The sequence below is a fragment of the Pseudopodoces humilis genome, chromosome 5 (genome assembly GCF_049639895.1).
Source record: "Pseudopodoces humilis isolate 2021_Gansu_Grassland_sample_001 chromosome 5, ASM4963989v1, whole genome shotgun sequence".
In the NCBI taxonomy this organism is placed as follows: domain Eukaryota; kingdom Metazoa; phylum Chordata; class Aves; order Passeriformes; family Paridae; genus Pseudopodoces; species Pseudopodoces humilis.
In genome coordinates this window covers 59303882-59324899 of record NC_142204.1, presented here as the reverse complement: position 1 = coordinate 59324899, position 21018 = coordinate 59303882, and the positions used below count along the sequence as shown (strand labels likewise).

At 35.4% G+C, this 21018-nt stretch overlaps 1 protein-coding gene across 3 annotated transcripts in view; it reads right to left on the bottom strand.

The window, feature by feature from the left end:
- Positions 1 to 21018, bottom strand: part of COG5 (component of oligomeric golgi complex 5) — a 175350-nt gene that overhangs the window by 76045 nt on the left and 78287 nt on the right. The gene's annotated exons all lie outside the window — the stretch shown is intronic.

The following is a 21018-nucleotide window of genomic DNA, read 5'->3' as shown; positions in this document are numbered from 1 at the left end:
GAGCAAACTGCTGGTACTGAATGCCCTTCAACCCTATCAAGTAGAATACCAATGGATTTTCAAGCTTATCACTAATACAGTATTGAATTATCAACAAGGTGATTTACTTTGCTTGTTTACTTCATTTGCTGCTGTAGCAGCAAATACTTTTCATTACTGGAATTTGAAATCCATTAAAAATCCATTAAAAATGTGAGTGTCTTGTCAACTGGAAATCATAAAGCAAACACAGGGATGCCCAGCCCTTCTGGCTGGGGAGGCCACTTGCCTTTGTGCAGGTGCAAAAAAGAGTATGAAAAGACTTCAGCACACGTAGACAAGTGGTGTTGTGTGTGTCAGAGATGTGACACTTGCCGGGGAGTTGGCCCTCAGGTATATTGAGGCTGGCCCTCAGCTGAGCTCTTACGGAAGCACCCACTGCAATCAGGGTGCTGGATGCTCAGCTCGGTGTCAGTTCCAGGACACGATGTCTAAATTAACCACACAGATTAAAAAGATCTTAAGAAGGAGTTCAAGTTTACTTTCCTTCTATAAAACAACAATTACCTACAGATGAAAATACAAATCATCAAGCAGAAATTTACCCAAACTGTTATTCAAAAGTCCAGTTTTCATTGCTCTTCGCTTGACCACCTCTCAGGTTAGTCCACATCTTTTTTGTTGAATTCACTACTAGAACCCCAAGGGCTGAGTAGAGTATAAAGGTCACTCTACTGAGTAGAGCAAAGAGATTACTCCAGGTATACTTTTGTTTACACCTCCCAGTACAATATTGTTCTCCTTTGTATCTAATTGACACAGCTGACATTCAGCTAGTAATCCACTGTAACTTCAAAACCCCTTCTGCAGGTCTCCTATCCACACAGATGTTTCTGCTATATAGCCATGCTTTTCTTCCCTCGTTCCTTTTCTTCATGCAGTACCTTATACTGTCCCTTTTTAACAGCATCCTATTTTTTCAAATCAATTTCACAAGATCACTCTAATTCTGTCCTTACAAGACCTCTTAATCCTTCTTAGACAAGTGTAGCCTGCAAATTTAATAAGTATATTCTGTATTCCATCATCCAGACCATTAATGCAAGCACCGAATAGTGCTAGCCCTGGGGAAAATCCCTGTAGAACTTCACTGGACACAATTCTTCCATACTGGAAGAGAATCAACACCACATATGGTTTTCCAAACTGTTCTGCATTGATCTTGTAACAGGTTATCCTTACATTGTTAAGTCTAGATTATCCTTCCTCAGTTTGAATTTGAAAATACCACAGGTAAAGAAGTATTACAGACAAAATATCAGACTCCACCTTTCACACATCCATCCACTAGACCGAACACCCTTTAACCAAAGGAAACTAAGCTGGTTTGCCAAAGGAATAAAGCTGAGAGAACTCACTCTTGAGAAACTTCTGCTGGTTATGAGACTGACTCAACACACGTGTGTTTATCAGAAGTGCTGGGACACCAAGAAAGTGTGTGAATGTGGGCTATGTTCATACACACAGCAATTTTAAGGCCTGTGCACAGAATGTATCGGGGAGCACCATGGAAGCCACTGGCACAGGAAGAACGGCTCTGGCCACGCGGCTGGCACGCGGGGAGCTCTCAGGGGCACACGCCCCTGCGCCACTGCACCAAGGGGCTACACGTGGCTCACAGATTAAAGGTTGACTGTCACTACAGCACATCATCCTTAGTACAGATATCAGCTGCTTGAAATGTAACCCAAAGAACTATGTCGAGATGGAATATTCTGTGGAAGGAGTACATTCTCTTTTGAACTCTGAATGAAACGACAAGTATTTCCCTTTTCCATGAGTGATCTCTTTCAGCATCCAATTCCTTTTTTGAAATCCGAACTAGACAGCCTCTAAAATTTGCCTTTTAAGGATTAAAGGTGGTAGCTGAGAAGTTCTAGAAACAACGGTTAAATCTTTAACTGTCAGTCGGTACAAGTCTTCTTCTAGTATTACATATTCCTGTGACTCATTACCATTTTTAAATATTATCTAATGCATTTTAACAGAGATGTTAGAAGGAAAAGTTAAATTAAATCAATACATTTGGAAGACCAAAAGATTTGTTACCTCAGAAAGACATTTGCTTTCAGAACCATAAAATATTAATACAGCAACATGACTGGGAATGCCAAGAGAAGGATTTGAAAGATTCTTTTACCCTTTAAGATGTGTTCCAAAATTACAGGTGCTGTACTTACTCCTGATTAGCCTAACTTCTAATTGCTGACACTCCCCAGTAACATGACTGCTTAATGGGAAAGGAACACTTCAATACCTGTTTCACGAATACATTTACTTTTGGACTTCTGTCACCCATCATCTAATATCCCGTATTGCTGCTAATCATTGTAATAACCCCCAGTTTTTCATCACTGACTGCTTTAAATGTTCTTGGTTATTCTGAGGAAGATGATTTGCACAGAGAAAATGTAAAAGAATTCAAGAATGCCCACAGTAATGAATGAACATTGGGCAATTAATCTCATGTTAGGAAGCAGATGAGATCTTTCTTTTCAGAGTGACAGCCTGGTTAGAAAATCAGCTGCTGCTGCTGTGAAACCAGGACCTCCTCCAGCAGACAATCCTAAAAATACTGCCACTGCATGTCTGCACAATACCTGTGCACAGGTTTTGTCCCACATGCATCCACACTTGGTTACATCGACTATAATAAGGGAAAATTGCTTTACTATCTGTTGAAACATTAGCATTGCATTTTTCAGGAGTACAATTTCTCTCTTTAAAAAGAATAATTACCTAACAGATACATTCATAGATAAGTTCATTAATCTTTCTGGGTGGTTTTAATTCTTTAAATCAAATTGCATCTTCTCTACAAAAATGTTCTTCAGCTCTTAAAGATTATACAATCTTACTTACATAAGAGAATATAAGTAAGTACTCATACTGATTCTTGGGTCATATATACCATACTCTCCTTTCACCTTAAACTCTATAGTAACTCACAATTCAGAGTCTTAAGCAAAACTGTTTGATGTCCACCTATGTTTTCATTAATAAGAATGGGGACAACCTGAAACTAAAGGAGGATTGGTGTTAGTCATATGATTTCATTGCAAAGCTGGAGCAGGTGAAGACTACAGATCCCTTCACATCAGCAATAAGGTGTGCCAGAATTTACTACTTTCAGTTAAGCAATGTTAGTAATTCCTCACAATGTCTGTATCTGGCTCTGAAGAGGTTTTTGGTCTTCATTAGTCTTTTGAAAATCTTCTGTTCATGCATCGTTTTTGATAAATCTATACAGCATTTAAAAATGCAACAGAACCAAAATACCCTGTCCATTGTGGGATTTAGATGTCCTTATATTCAACAGAATTTGTCTTCCACACTAGTTCATATCAAACTCAATTACAGCTGATGTCAAGAAACTTCGTCCTCTGATAAAATGCAAAAACCCACACATTTCCAAAAGTTTAGGGAGGGTTGTCCCCTCTTTTTTACATAGCATTGTATCTGTGCCTTTGATATCTTATCTCAGATTCAGATGAATCAGAAATAAGCTAAAAATATTGGTTATCATGGAAAAAAAACATAATACAGTCTTTCATGTTTTAGCATTTCAGAGTAAGAGCCTGAAATAGTATTCCACCCACACTCAAAAAATTGAAGATATGTAAAAACTCCCATGTGCAACTTTATTATCTATTATTGAGATAGGAAAATGACAACATTGGCAAAATTTTGCCATTTTTGGTAATAAAGTAGGAAAGCAAATGAATTTGCTTCAGTCCTGAATCTTCTAGTGAACAGCTGGGAAGGAGGAAACAAACAGCAGCATCCTAAAAGCCAAACTGAAAGAGATGAGCCATGGATTGAGAAAAGGTAAAAAGAATGCCTTACCCTCTCTTTGGTTTGATAGAAAAAGGGCAAAACAAAGAAAAAATAATTGTAATTTATGATGTTATTATTTATGAAATAATTCTGATGACACGTTTATGCTTGTTACAGGGCTGGATTAACACAAATAACATAAATACTTACCACAAAATTAAATACCAGCTATGTGCTTTATTCCTTGGAAATAAAAATCGGCCTTTTTTCCATGGAAAAGCCTTCTCTACCTATTCACTACAACCAAAGATTATATTCAACTCTACCTTCCTTGCCTTCTATCTCCTCTTGATTATTTTTACTAATATTCAACCAACAGGTACAAAACAACTCATAATTATTCCAATCAAAATTAAAGGTAAGTGACAATTCAAGATTACTTTTTTATTATAGAGTCTTCATTACTTTCCAACATTTCTTCAAAAGGAAATGAATTCCAAGAGAGTGTACTACGAAATATTTCTGAAGGCCATGTAAAAAACATGCTTCCTGAGAAAGTCTAGAGCAGTAGTGAAAAACAGGTGGGAAGGTCCAAAATGTGAGAAAGAGTACAAGTGCAAGTCTGTGGTTGAGCAGCAATTAAATCAATTCTCAAACTCAGGATACTCTTCCTGCAGCAGATTGTTAGTAATATTCTTCTCCAATGCACAACTGGAGGTTTTTTTTTGGCCAGGAAGAAACTATCTCAAATGTGGCCTAAGTGTATTTCTCTGAAGTTAAATCTAGCCAAATAATAAGCAAACAGCAGCCAGAGTATTTTCAAGTTGTGCCAAAGTATTATGTTTTGGCAGAATTCTAGAGGGAAAGGTTTACACAAAAATCATCAGTAGCTGAATCACTTAAAACAGCTGTTAACACAGCATGGTTAAGCACAGCCCACTAAAAGATTTGCTACTGAGTTCTGCTTTTGCACAATTAGTTCTTTGGGGGTGGAAATACGTGGTATATTCATAAACTTTGAACAATTACAAGAAATAATAAACATTTCATTAGGAGTTCTGACTCCAGCACCAGTTGGTCTACTATCAGACCAGCTGAGTCAAATTCTGAATATTTAGAACACAAGAGGTTTACTGGAAAGCAACTATGAACAACTATTTAACAACAAAACACAGTCAAAACATTCATACAACAAGCTGTGAAAGGGTCAAGATAGGGAAGACTGCTCTACAAGCTATACAGAACATACAGAATAAATGAACTGTAGAAAGTGTCAGCTTTTTGCCACTCCTCAGCAAGCTGTCTTGTAACATCTCATTCTATGCAGAAACAGGGAGGTAGTTTTAAGCCAAATAAACAACTACATTCAGTTTAGCTTTTCAAGTTCTAAGAGGAATAAGTAGTTAAAGGCTTTTTTGTTACACAAACACTACACCCCTCTAACCTCTACCTTACAGAGGGCAGTAACACACTGTAACCGTGCTGTCACCTGGAATCTCCAACAGCTTCCCAACCACCCCAGGTATACTTTCTGATCCTTTCGATAGATTCTAGATCCAGAAATGGGTATCTCTCCTACAGGTCTTCTATCTACTGACTAAGCCTGGAGAAAAATATTACCGCATGCTCAGGACAGGCTCAGAAGCAGTGGTTCGCTGGTTGGAATAAAATTATGTATATTTGTTCCTAATGGGCAGTTGTCATCAAGAAGGCTTTAGAGATTTCGCTTAGTCTTTACCCATCAGACCCTTAATATCCTTACTGACACTGATACAAATATTAAAGCTCTGGAGGATCAGCTCTTTATTATTGATCTCAACAAAAATTCACTGATTATAGTAATTTAGACTTGTTTTCTTTTCTGAATTAAATCCTGGTTCACGAGCCTCTTCCTTGGAGAGGGTTCTCTTAGCAAAATATACTAAATTGCTGGCATTTCTGTTCACCATTGTGATTTAAAATAGAGTGTCAGAAAAAAAGAATTTTTTTTTTAAAAAGGGTTTATTTTGAAGAAAGAAAGTATACAATCTGCAATGCATTCAAAAATATACACCATTCTAGAATGATGGACTACAGTTTCTTTTTTTTTTTTTTTTCTTTGTTTTTTTGGTTTTTTTTTTAGTTTTGCAAACTTAAGACAAGCTATGGCAAGGGTTACTTTGGTCTGAATCCTCCACTTGCCTTAGTGACTTGTGCTGTTTCTCTAGAGAGATGATGAATCCTTGTTCACCCTCCTTATTTGCTGACAAAGAATATAGCAGCACTGCAGAAATTATGGTTTCTTATTGATCATTTGAACTTTGCTTGTTGAATCATTACATCAGTGAAAATGCTTGTGTCTGCCTGCATACAAAATCTCACGGGCAATAAAATATTCTTTAACCTTCTAAGAGATCAAAGGGTAATTTTATAATGTAAGAATAAATCCTAAAATAAATCAGTTTCTTTCCCAGGCCTAAGTGCTACACAGTCCTATGCATCCACTCCAAACTGGCAACAAGAATTGCAGGCCTAGCTCTAACCCTGATCTAGCATTATAAACTGTACTATATAAGGTATCATCTTTCACCCAGCAGGGATGATGATGATTTAACAAATCTTGTAATAAAGGATCTTGATTGGCTCCAGCATCACTAAAATACTGAATTTCACCAGTGGGCATTAAGACAACTCTCCAAGGTGATGTAATTTAAACATGGATTTACACCCTAAAACATAGGATGCTTTTCATTAAAGAAAACTAAACCCAGCATTTTCAGAAGGCACAAAAACCATCTATACCTCATATTAAAAAAAAATTGCATTTTTTCAGAGTCAGATTCATTCTATTATATGTCTACAGACAAAAGAATACCTATTTGCCTACATTCTGTCAGATAACCTATCCCAACAAAAATAATCATCACACTGTATGTTTATCATACAGATTTTTGACTCTCGCAAGAATTTCTGACTTCAGAGCTCCAAATGGCTGGGGTCAAGCTAAATGAACCCTAGCTTAACATATACACATTTTCTTATGATTCCTCAGAACACCTCTGAACTTTGTGGAATTGTTCTGACACATAATATGATATCACTTTTACAAAAATTCTAGATCAGGAACTTTCTTGGTTGATAAATACTTGTCTGGGTTATTTGCGAGACAGAGGATCTAATTACGTGTAAGTGTCGTTGGCTTGCTTTTTCAAACAAAAAAATAGGCAAAAGATTTTGTAATAAAAGGGCATGACCTCTTCAGGGACTTGTATCAAAATAAACTCAAAAGAAGAGACCAAGTTTGAAAAGATTCCTAAAAGGGAAACATTTGAGCTACTAATACCTACAGCCTGTGTCAATGTCATTTGGATAAACATTGGGACATCACTTACACCATATATAAGCACACTGCTGAGGTTAACTTGCAGCAGTCAGCAACCAAGGATGAATTTCACATATATGCACACATTTAAGTGTCTTTTAATGCATATTTTTCATGTGAAGTTTTCATTTTTCAAGTTTGTCAACAAGATATGAATTTCAGAACTCAAATTTGAAAACTTACGAGCTTCTTTATTTGAGTCCACAATGAGTTACTTAAGAAAGGGAGCCTACTTGAAGAATATAACAGAATTACCACACTACTTAGTTAAACTGCAATCTCTGCACACTTAAGCTATACTCAAAAGTAATTTTTACTGGCCTCGTGACAACATGAATGCCAGCCAAGTCTTGACATTATGGATATATTAAAGCATAATAAAGAGTTTTAATTTCAACATAATACCATTGTTAAAATATTGTTATCCTACATAATAAGTCAGAAATTGGTCAGAAGTTGGTAAAGCAGACCTTTATAAACTCTTGATAAAAATCCATTATTTTGCTCCAGCCTAACTAGCTGTCATATGCAAACATGCCTTCACACTGTTGTAAAGGTCATCAATGCCTGTGAAACAGTTAATAAGCACTGAAATATTGTTGAAGATGTCCTTGAAAAAAAAGTAAATTGCAGAATATCCAAGAATAATTCCATGCAAACACCTTTCCACCTTATTATTATCACAATAACTCTACTTGGACTTTCAGGACTTTGCCATTTTCAAGAAACTACATCCTAGCACATCCTCTGTCCTAAATGCAGGCACATGCACTCTGATATTCTCACAAGTAAAGAAGTTTATAGTGGTTAACAATTTTTCCTCTAACATGTATTACAAAAATAATGGTAATGCAATTTTTGTTACTTTCTTCTTGCACTCTTTGGCATGACTGAGAAAGCAGAGCACATGAATATCATGACCGAGTGTACTTTATTTTTAAAGTTAACTGTAAAATGACTAACCAAAGCTCCTCATGACAAGGAGTCTTGACTATATTGTCAAGACTCTGCAACACACCGGTGATTTCATGCTGAGTGTGAATAAATGCTGAAAACTAAAAGAAGCAAACTTCCATCTTTCTTTAAAGAGACAGATGCATGCACCTTTTCTGAGACAGAGACCTCTTCAGAGTTTTCTCAGATTTTAAATGGAAATACTATCCATAAATGACACACATTAAATTCTTAAAATTTACATTTTAAATGTGACTGTTTCAGAGATGTTCTATATTAGTACCTTCATTGGTCTAAAGTTAATACTTAACAAATAATTTTTCTTACTGTTGTGACTTTTGTAAGAAACATGATGTAAAAATTGCTTACAACTCTGAAACCCTCTGTTGAACAACAAGTGTGTAACCTGGTTAGAAAATGCAAAGTCTAAAGGACTCAATTTTGTCTTCTCTGTATCAGTCATTGTCTTCTATGCTAATATATATATTATTTGCATAACTTGTTTACCTTATATACTAAATAACCTCAGTATTTAAATTCTTATTCTTGTGACAGTGGGTTTATATTCCTAAAATTTCTTGTGCTCTTTTTTTTTAGAAGAAAATAGGATTTCTTCTAAATCCTATTACTGAGACAGAATGAGCACAGTTTAGAATATAGTGAATTTGGCCATATTCCAAATTTACATCATTACATTAATATCTTCTACATCCCTTTATTTTGTTGGTTTGTTTTGTTTTTTGAAAAGCAGATGTATTTTCTCCAACATCTTGAGAGAACAGAGGGGATGAGAGGTAACGTGAAACTTTTAGATGCACACACTTTGACATCTAATTTAACAGCTGGTCAGAAAATGTCTTCAACTATGTGACTTTTTTTTAAAGGTTTCAGAGTAGATGATGTTAGTCCCATTTAATCATCTCATTTGGCTGTCAAGAGAATCAACTATAGTAGCCCACAAAAATGCCTGTTTCTACTTCTTAAATGGATGTGTACAGCTACGTACAGATGTAAAAATCTAGAATGATTATAATAAGCTTTCATAAACACTTAATTACAGAAGAATTCTGCCAGATATTTACAGCTGATGTGTGACCCACCCTAGAAAAGGTACTTTAGCTTCAGCATTGTCAAAAATGTACTTTTTAAAATCTATCTGATTTACAGGAGCTGTATATACGTGTTAATTCTGATCTTAAAATAACTATCATCAGCGGGGGTTGAAGACGGAGAAAAAGAGTTCACTGATTCATTGCAAATTATATTAAGGAGTACTAGTGCTTTCCATGAATGATACAGATTGTAAATGTTTTCATTATCCAAGTTGTAGGACTTCAAGAATACATCTACATTTTGTGATTGCAAGTTTATTAATTACAATATGCTGCACTAATTATGTCCAGAAAGCATCTAAATTACCCATCTATGTGAGAAAATTCCCAGAAATTTGAGCTGAAATGAAGGAGTTTAAACAATACTGAAGGAGTTTAAAGCTCTCCCATAAAAAAGTCATTAACACTGGAGGTATGTTGCACAGTCTGAAATTCTGAAATTAGCATCTCATGCATTCCTGTTCTTCAAAACTGGACCATCAAACAGCACAGTAATATTTTAAGTCTTACTGCCACGAAGTAATAACTTATTTGCATTTGACTGCATAGCTAAATTACATTTTGATATGCACAAGGAAATTTTAATATGGTGCTAAATAATAGCCAAGATGGCTTTGTCAGAAACAACTCATGCCAAACCAAAGTAATTTACTTCCGTGACAGAGAAAATGTACCTTTGAATAGGAGATGTAACATGTTTTGATTTGAAGCAAGGCTTATGCTATTTTAAGTGTCTTTCCTAAGTAAGCCAAGCAAACATGGTCCAATGATGAAAATAAAGAATAGGGTGAGATAACCCAAGTATATGACACTCCAACACCCGTGTCTATCATTAACTGTCCTAATTCTGGTTCTATTCAACATTCTCATGTACCTAAAAAAAGCAGAAGCGAGGATAGCAAATCATCATGGCACACGATTTATACACATTTATATGGTGGACAGGTTTAGAATTCACAGAGCAAAGACACTGTAGTCTGAACAAACTGAAATGTCACATTAAGGCATATGGAATATGAATTCCACTCAGAATTACCATGAGGCGTCTCTGGCTCCTACATATTTAAGAAAACCCAAAACTCTGCCTTTAATTGGAAACACTAATGAAGTTTCTGTATCACAGGTTTGTAATTTTATCCCAGCTCAGGGGAATACAAAAAGGCTGCCTCTCAACAGTCCTGGCTGACTGTGACAATGTGCTTCATGCCCCAGTCTAAGCTTCACATGAGATGCTGCTGTGTAATTGGATGCTCTGTAAAGTGTAGCACAGAACAGCTTGGGTTGGAAGGGTTCTTCAATGACACTAGTTAGTGTGAAAACTCTCTGTGACTTCAAAACAATAATAGAGATCCTCAGAGACAAAATTTAATAAATTCTCAGTTAAAACAATATTCTTAGCACATATGTACAATCACACACCACGACATGTTCTCATGAAATCTACGTCAAAGTCTCTATTTGTATGAGCAGCACTTTTGTCTACAGAAGAGATGAGCTACTTGATGTCAAATAACAACTTGGGTCTAATGCACAAGATAAGGACAATAACTAGAGTCTTAACTTTAATTTAGCCCAGCCTCTCCCCCATCCCAAGAAAGCCACAAACACAGACATAAAAATGAACATTTAAATTGTGAGTAGGATTATCAGCTTCACCAGAAGAATTCACCTCTTCTGAATTCTCACAGCCAAGGTAAAAACCTTCAGTATATATAAAAAATTCAAAGGGATTGTTGACAGAGATCCTTAACTAAAAGGGCCTTAGGTAAGCTACTGTAACTAAGTAATTCCTCATCCATTATTAAAATTCAGCTGTTATTCCCCTAGTATTTTTTCTTGTATAAGTTCACATAAACTGTGAACTTAACTACCATGAAATATAAATAAGTGTGCGACAAAAAAAAAAATTCAGCATGCAGAAATCTCTTATAGAAACTGGAATACATAATAGAATAACATGTAAAAAACAAAAATGGTTCACAACATTTAGCACTTTTACCTGAGGCACACTTTATTTACTTATATAGGTTTCAAGAAAAAAAAAATTGTTCATAAATTGTTCATAAAAATTGTATACAGGTGCAATGGGAAAAGTCTTTACAGGAGAAGTTTAATGAGCAAGAGAAATTATATGTAGGTGCAGTTATTTATCAAGATGTAGGATTGAGTTTGCTTTTCCACATACCACTATCAAGGCACAAAGTATGAGATACTCTCAGCATGGGGAAAAAGGTTTCAGTTATGGATTAAAAAAGTAATCTGAGATCTAGTTGAAGACAACAGGCTAACATTTTTTTAAAGTTCTTGTCACTTGTCCTAGAATTAAGAATGAAAGCCTCTGAACAGAACTAAAAACTATGCTAAAGCTTATATTTTCTGAAAAAAAAATCCCAAATATATTCTATAAAATTTTAAGATTTCTAAACTGAATAAAGAATATAAAATATAAATATAGACTTTATTATTAACAAGTCTCCATCTTAAAATAATATGTATGAGATCAACCTTTAGATGTTTACAAGCCAGGTCATTACTTAATGACCCTCTTCATTTTTGTCAGCAGTTTTGCCATGACAAATCTCAGAGCAAAGATTATTTTACTTAGATGGCTATAGAATTTAAGATTCAATATTGTTCAGTCCAATGAAAGTTAACTAATTATCAAATCCCCTACTTTAGAATATAATTTCCAGCTCATAATACTTATTATTCTTTACACCTTACAGCTCACCATCTGATGAATTTAAGTATGTGTCCAGCACCATACAAGTCAGACTACACCAGCACAAGGTTTCTTAGCTCACTGTAGAACTCTGTGAATTTATTAATTTTACTATTTTATTTTTTATAACCTGCACTGAAGAAACATGTACTTGACACAGTGATGCTTTCCCACTGTGCCACATATGAAAACACTGTCAGAGGGTCTTTATGAAGAACGATAATTTCTATTAAGGAGAAAAATATCCTTGATCATGAGGTAGATTAAATTTAATTCTAAGGTGTGGTAGAATTCTGGTCCTAAATCAAAGGGAGTGAGTTCCCCAAAAGAACAGATTAGGCTGTAGCTGCACAGCAAATTAAAAAGTCTTAAGTCTGTGAAAAGGTTGCTTGTATTTATTTGCAGACAATTTTGAAATTGAAATCCCTAGTGAGCATTTTAAAGGGGTATAAAACACGAGTCAAGCAGAAAGACAATGAAAAGGCCTCATGTATTAAAATCTCCTTAGGCAGAAAAAAAACACAAACCTGCAGCAAAAAAAAACCAACATTGTCACAGCACAAGTTTCTACTGGATGAAACATATGTGATTGAGAAATGTGGTTTTCAATATGCAATACACAAAAATCTCAACAGTAATAATAAATACTGACCTAGATCTGAATTCAGGAGAATCCTTCATCTAACATTAATAACAAAGAACAAGGTGTCTCAGGCTTTTCCCAAATAAGTCAATACTTACATCCCAATAAACACAAGGATAGCAACTCTAAGCAGGAATAGTCAGATCTTCTATAATACAGATCAAGTACAAAAGACAACTAAATTTTTTGGACAAGAAATCAATAGGATTTTAGAACAAATCTCCAGGAAAGAGTAAAGCCTGCAGTGCAGGAGAACATATGGCACCCTCCCATCATCCTTGCTGGTAACTCCTACTACAGCACACATTCCTTCCCAAATGCATATGGATTTTAGCTTTGCTCATATACAGTGCTGGAGGAGGGAGGGGAAAAGATTGAAAGGAGTTCATCTTCCACACTCTCTTTCTCCCCACTCCTGGAGGGGAATAGTTGCACAAAGCTCCATCTGAGCTCTGGAGAGGGACTGTATTTCAGCACCCAATGCCTGTTACACGTGTGCTCTGTGACCAAGAGGAGCAGGATGAAGCATGGACACACTGCCCCTCTCGCCCCTGGCGTGGGCACTTGCAGTGCTCGTGTTCTGTCAGAGCAACAGAGGCAGAACAGCAGTGCAGCCTCAGCATGGTTCAGTAAACAGTACAAGGGATAGATTTTGGCATGAAATAATTCTGCCTAGATGAGACCAAACACTCTCATGACTATTTTTGCTACTATGTTACCTCTATTACCCTAAAATGTGGGCTTCTAAAAATGTCTGCCCAGGTGCTTCCCAAGCAGTCCCATTTTCCCAACAGTATTCACTGAGGAATTCATCACTCCCTCCTCTTTTACAAGCCTTTAATTCTGGAAAGCCCATCGTGTATGGGGAAAAACTACAGCTCTGGAAAATGAATGAGGTGGACCTGCACATCTGGATTTTTGGCACGAGATGTCTCCAAAGATGACTATGTTTTCTTTTCTTCTGCAGTTCCAACATGTTTACCCAGCAGAAATGCTGGGCCTGCTTCTAGATGTAAATTACTGATTATTCAAGTAATTGCTCAAACAATCTTTATTGCATACAAAGAAATACCACACTTGGTTAAAGAGCTTGTAAAAGAGTTGCTACCAAATTTTTTCAAACTCTATTAAATGAAAACTTGATGAATTCTATGGCATTACAAGACAAGGTCAAGTTAAAAAGATACAGATTTAACTTCATCATTTTAATAGAGTATCATTAGCATATAAACTCTTAAGAAATCTAGGAAACTGAGAAGCAATACCAATGTCTCCCTTTTTTTGCTGTTTTCATAACATTAATCTGTATTTTATGCTATTTGTTGCAGCTGTCTTTTTTTAAAAAAAATCCAACTAGCAAACAAAAAATTCTTGTCATTAAAAAAAACAGTAAAGGAAAAAAATTACAGTTTAGATAGTGACAGATTCTCTGGGAAAGGCACTGAAAGAAGTCATGGCACAAAATTATTGCGCAAAGTCAGATACAGTTTTTAGTTAAAGAAGCTTAGTGACTTTAAGAACTAAACTATTTTCACTTAAATATGTGTAACACACATAGTGATAGTAATATTAAATAATTTACTTAAGCTAATTTTACCTTTTCCCAAAGAATTTTAAGATATAAAATAAAAAGCAACAACTCCCAATTAGGTATTAAACTTTCAGCCAAAACCATTTTACTAAACACTTGTATTACCATATGCTTCACATTAATATTATATGAATTATTGAAGACTGATTAAATATACATGTGTCTGTTCAAGCAGGTTTCTCCTCAAAATGCAGTCTCTTGCTTTCTTCTGTCTTCAATATTTGCTTAAAGGCAGTACATTTGAGTCTGTGCCTCGTATCAACTAATCATGAATTCCTTACATCACAGTGTACTACCTGCCACTGAGACAAGGGAAGAGCAAATGTTTCATGCTCCATTTGCTGTTGACAACATCTCACTGGGGCTGTCTGCTTTGCGGACTACTCTGTGGAACACGTGTCCAGCAGAAGTACAATTAATAGTCAGGAGTGCTAACGGATGATCAACAAGAAATATCACGCCCTTGGCTGAGCCACCCAAAGCCCTGAGCCAACACCTCCTCCAGCAGCTGCAGGGGACACTAACAGCAAAGCAGGTGGCAATTCCCAGCTCTGCTGGGTTCACCTGAGCCACCGGCTGATCTGCAGTATTATTTCAGATACAAATACAGGGCTCTCAGATACAAATATAACATACTCAGAAGGCAGCTGGTGGGCTCAGCTGGGGTCACAGATTGGAAATCAACAGAGGCAATACAGCAAGATGTCCAGTGTGAGAGACCTTCTTAGTGTGTATGCTTCTAAAGGCATTTTGAAACTTAGGGAAATGGCAGTGTAATGGTATCCAGCTGGAGGATGGAGGAAGGCAGGACAGCTGTATGCCCTAACCATGGACACGTGGGTACCACAGGGGAAGCTGCTGCCACTGCAACCACCCCAGTGGAGACAGTCAGGTAATCCAAATCTGGGAAACAATGACCACTTCATATCTCAGTTCTCTGCTTGAATATGATTGGAAGAAAACAAAAATAAAAATCCAAAGGACAGGAAAAAAAATATTCTCTAACCTCAAACTAATAGAATTTGGAGGTTTGACAAAACAATAGTCACTAATGTAGAGTACCGTGTTACTCCCCATACTGCCTCATCACAAAAAGGAAAACTTGTGCATTTTGTTTGTTCTACTAATAGACAGTTCATAATTTCAATATCTGGTACATAAAAATCTTTAAGTTTTTAAGGTCTGAACCTGATTCTGAATATTGCAGGAGCTCATGAGAACTGTGGAGTGAAATGCAGGTGAGACTGCTACACAGTTGCATGGCCATGGGACAGCCCAGAGCTGGGGAGGCAGACTCCCAGCAAGAGCTGCTAACTGGGAAAGGTGGTGGATGGAAGGCAAGGGGTCCTTCCATACCCAATTAGTGCTCACCCCCACACCTGAAAACTTTCTGCTGAACATAAATTAAATAACCAAAACTTACATTTATTTTACAATGTTTTTCCTACTTGACCTGAAAATATTTCAACAAATTAATAATTACAGTTGAAGATATTACTGGGTGAGGAAATAGAACTTCCAGGATTTAAGAAAAAGATGTTATTTTCATGAAACAAGGCCAGTGTTGTTAAAAAGGGCCAGTGATGCCTAATCATTAAAGCATAGAAACTTGCAAACTGAAATACTTGTTAAGAACCTACTTGTTTACTTCTTGTCATTGAGAACTTCTCTGTATTTGCCCACGTGTGGAATGAAGTTTGCCAGCGCTTGCCTCAAACACCTACTACACACTTTGTGAGGAATTTTCTAAAGGATGTTGCAAAATTGCAAACTAAATCATTAATGAAAAAGGGTCAATATTCAGAAAATAACATGTGACAGAGGGTCTTCCACACATTTACAACAGCAAACAATATTCTAGCACTGAACAGGAAAGCCCTAGATATTACTTTTATTTTAAAATCCTTCTATTTTCAATATGTCACTATTGAACTTGTCCATATGTTCCAAAAACTACAGTTCTCATGACTCCTCTATATTAATGGTGGTTAAAATAGTCTTGGAATACAGATACTTGCAAAAAATTACTATTTGAACTATATTAGCACAGTGCAGCTCTGTTCTCTCAAAAACCTGTTTCACTGAAAAAAGAAACTATCACAACTCGTTACCTCTTTGCCATCTTGCTTCTTTCTTTTTTCTTAACTTTTACTTTCAGTACCATCCTAATTTCCTCATACAAAATGTTTAAGCATCAAATATCTTAAATAGAGAATATGCTGTACCTTAAATGAGGTACAAAAAATTAAAGGAGAGCATGTACTGAAAAATCAGTCACACACTATTATTTCTACCAACATGCACAGTGCTTCAGGTTATGGGCACTCAGATTCCTAATGGTTTGTTAACAAGACCTCCGTATTTTCCCTCTATATCAATACTGGAGTTACAGATCCATTTATCTCAAAAAGATAGATAAATAAATAAATATTGCTAGTGTTTTTACACTCAAAACATATCTCCTCTGATTTAGTAACATGACCTGTTAAAGTGATGTCAAACATCCAATAAAACAGGTACTACTCCAGCTGGCATGTTTCCTTGCCTGCTCTTCAATAATCATTTTTTGCTATAGTCACCTAAATAACACACTACATGTTCCATTTAAATTTTTCTGATCTTTTCCTTCTGGCTACATGAAGTTTTCTTGTGTTCTAAAAATTATGTCAATCAGAAAATACCCCTAATACAATCTAACACAGTGAGATTAAACAATGGCTGGACATGAAATTTAGAGAAGACCAACAAGATAGATTTTATTTTTTTTTTTGTAAAATATTCAATAAATAAGACATTAACACAAAGAGTAATTAATGATCCTTTTTTCCTATGGAATTGAAAACACCTTTTGTACCTGTATAATAAAATACAGAGCTAACACATGAAGAATTATGCATAAAAACATCTTATTTTTACTTGCAATACTATTTTTTGTTATTATTGTTACAACTGCTCTTAAAATCACTTTAATATGTGTTATGTCAATATTCCACATTCTTTTTAAGTGCACATTTTTAGCCCTTGCATGCAGAGGTTGCAAGCTGCGAAGTAAAAGTGAACTATATTGAAGTCAGACATTCATTTTAGCTACTCCAAAATTCAAAACATTTTATCATCTGTTCCTATGGAAACTGAAAGGATATTCTAGGTTATATCAGTATCAGCCGATTATGTTGCTGAGAAATCTGTGGTTTATTTTAATCCATAGTTCAGAGGTATAAATTCATGCCTAGTGTTTAACTTGGTGATTTTGAATTACTGAGGCGTGGTTAACACTTCAGTTCCATTAGATCATACTTAAAGATAAAACAAACTCCTTTTAGACCAGAGTAGTAAAGGGGAAATTTTATAAGGTTTGGTTAATCCCCATGAAGTTTACCATTCAGATGTAGGATATAACTAAAATATACTTGGAAGATATTTTTTGGTTTTTAGATGAGCCATACGTTGCTGCATCACATCTTAATAGAATAGTTCAAGGAAAAAAAAATTAGATTTATAGAAAACTCCTTCAGTAGTGCCATGCACCAGATGGCCAGATGAAAGAATCTGATTTAGCAAGTTAACAAGATCATGAAAACCATAACCGCAAGACTGAAGATGAAAAATAAAACTGAATAATGCAATGTGAATATATTTCTACGACAAAGAAACTTAAAGGTTAGAATAGAGGAAAACTTGTTAAGACATTTAAACACATTAAGTGAAAATTCTCCATATGTATACAGAGCTACTCTAAAAGCAAGGCTAGAAACAGTATAAGTTAGTAGGATTTTAATTAAACAGACTCAAATGACATTGTGATCTTTCACAACAAAAGCCAATATGACCGCTATAACATGTTCAAATAAGTCTTCTCTCTCTACATTAGAATTAGAAGGGGCAGTAAAATGGTGGTTAACATTAATTTAAATAAAAGGCTTTGGATTTCATACCCCATTTTCACTAAACAAAACTAGATGATTTAAAGTCAACTATAGCTACCACCCTCATCTTATGCCAAAAGTAGCAAGCAGGTTCAAATTTTCCTCTTTACAGATAAGACTTCAGTCTTCTTACTCTAGATTCAAAAAATTGACTCCAAACTGAATAATCAGAAATGCCTTCTATTTCTATATAATACTGTAGTCAATCACTTAATTACGAAATAACTGTCTCAGTTTAGTTTCCATCAGGATCTCCTGCAGCAAATCAACACTGTGGTATAATAAGGAAATATAACAACTACTGCCTATAGTACTATATTGCTTAAATTTTTCATAGTAATTAGGTTAAATTCCAGCTACTAGCTTTCAAGATAGAAATAAATGTCATAATAAAAAGAAAAGAAAAAAAAAAAAAGGAAAAAGCAATGATTACTTTTTTTACTTTAAAAAAAAGCATACTCTAGTAGCATTTCAACCCCAGTTATTCCAGGCTTTTTATGAAGGTAACCGATGGTATATGGATAAAAAGATGAATGGCTATGAGCCAGATTGGAGGGGTTCTTTTCTCTTTTTTTTTCTACTTTATTTGCTATTCTAATGATCATTTTGTAATTATGCACACCTATGCGGTTACGTACATCTACATAACAGCAGTCAATCCCACTGACATGCTGAAGTGCATAAGGGCTTGCATTATTTAAAAGGTATGACAAAATATGATAGATAATATGTAAAAGCAGCAAAGGGTAAGCAAAAACATCTGGAAACTAAAATTGTTCTTTTGACTAGCACAGTACATCAGTGTGGGCAATGGAACTGATTCTAAGGTAAATGAACTAAAGCTGAACATTAAAGAGGCCCCTACACAACCACAGGGCACACGAAATGACATCCTGCTACATTACACTTTCTTCTACAGCCATGCACATCTCCACAGAGCTGACAACAGTAGAAAAGCATATTCATGCACTTGCACAGTCCATTTCACAAGGTAGTATTAATTTGAAGATGACACTAAACCAGCAAAAAACAGTGGGCTTACTTTGATTTTAAATCAAAGTGTTTAAATATCATGAACTAATCTAGAACAAAGGATGTTTCAGTGCAACACACATTCTTGCTAAAGTAGGCAAGATTGAAAGAAACTGAGAAACTCAAGATCACAGGACCCTGCCCAAACAGTCATGCTTCAAGAGCCACCCACACTTTTGGCAGTAACAATTAGAAGCAATTAGAAAATGCAACACTATTATACTTTTCCACATTTCATCAAAAAAGTGAAAAATGGGGCCCAAAGCCAACCATTCTTAATATCTGAATATCTCAAACACCTTGAAGTGCATTCACATGACTGGAAAATGCTTCCACAGGATAGTAAGTGCATATATTGCTTAAGATCCTTGACATTAGATTGAACACTGACCTATGATTGATTTAAGAATAATTTCACCAATCTTGCCATAACCCTGTAAGCTGTGGTAGATAAGCACTCAGCTCAGAGGGCCTTGAAATTAAATAAATTATGCAACTTCTTGATGATTGTGCCTAGAAAACTGGTCAATTATGTAGCTACTTTCCCTTCCAATCCCTTGGGGGATAAGAAAACCTATTAGAAATCCTTGACAAGAGATTAAATGCTGGTCTATGAGAGATCTCAGATTAATTTCACCAATTTTGCCATAACACTGCAAGATGTACTACACAAGCACCTAGCTTAGGGAACCCTGAACTGAGAGCAACTCCTGGATAATCACCTCCAGACAACTGGTTAATTATGCAGACACTTCATCCTCCCATCACTTTTCTCAGGCACTAAATAGCATTAGTCAAGAACACTTATGCATATACATTTAGTTAGTAATTTTTTTAATGTAAAAAAAGCTGTTCTTTTTCCAGAGACAACAACTGGAAAGGTTCAATATGAAAAAGAATGCACAATAGAGTAATTCACAAAACAAATTCTTCTCAATGAATTAATATATGAAAACTCAAAATGCCCCCAAATATGCCCAAAATAATAATAGTACAAAGATGTTACAATGTGAATAACAGATCATACTGTTTACCTATTCATCCTGTGTGTACAAATCCTGCCATTGAACAATGTCAGAAATACAGTTTAGGATTTATTTATCTATGTTATTTTTCCTTCTTCTTTATTCTGCAAGGTTATAATTAGCAAAGTTCTTCATTTTGGAAAAAAATTAACCTATGTATTTAAAAAAAGCCAGCACACACAATTCAACAAAGGATGCTTCTTAGGTTTACACCTATGTTTTTCTTTCTCTAACATGATTAGGACACTTCATTACATGATCACGAGAACAATTTCAATGAATTATCAGTGAATCTGACTTTCTCCAGACCTGTGCTAGGCAGGTAAGTAGATTTGTCCACACCTTATATAAGGAAATTGGACTATAATAAATTACATAATTTGTCTAAAACCTAAGAAAACACAAACAAACAAACAAAACAAAAAACAAAACAAACAACCCCCCCAAAAAAACAAAACAAAACAAAACAAAAACAAAAAAAAAAAACCAAAAAACCAAAAAAGCTAGTCAGATATCTACAGATTCCACCAGGAGACAAGGAAGGAAAATTTTTATTCTGTGGTTGAAGATACAGAACATTTCTGTTACACACAGGACAAACTGTTTAAAGTGCAAACCCAGGAAAATCTGAATTCTGCTCTCATTTCCACACCACATCCTGCTAAACCTAAGTGGATATTTATATTTTAATCAATCTTTAATGCTACCATTGATACCTCACAATCCATATCCTAATTATTACAATTGGGATCAGTAAAGTCACAAGCAAGAACATAAGTTCCTAACATATTTCACACATGCAAAAATCCATCCTTCTTACACAGTGACCCACAGCT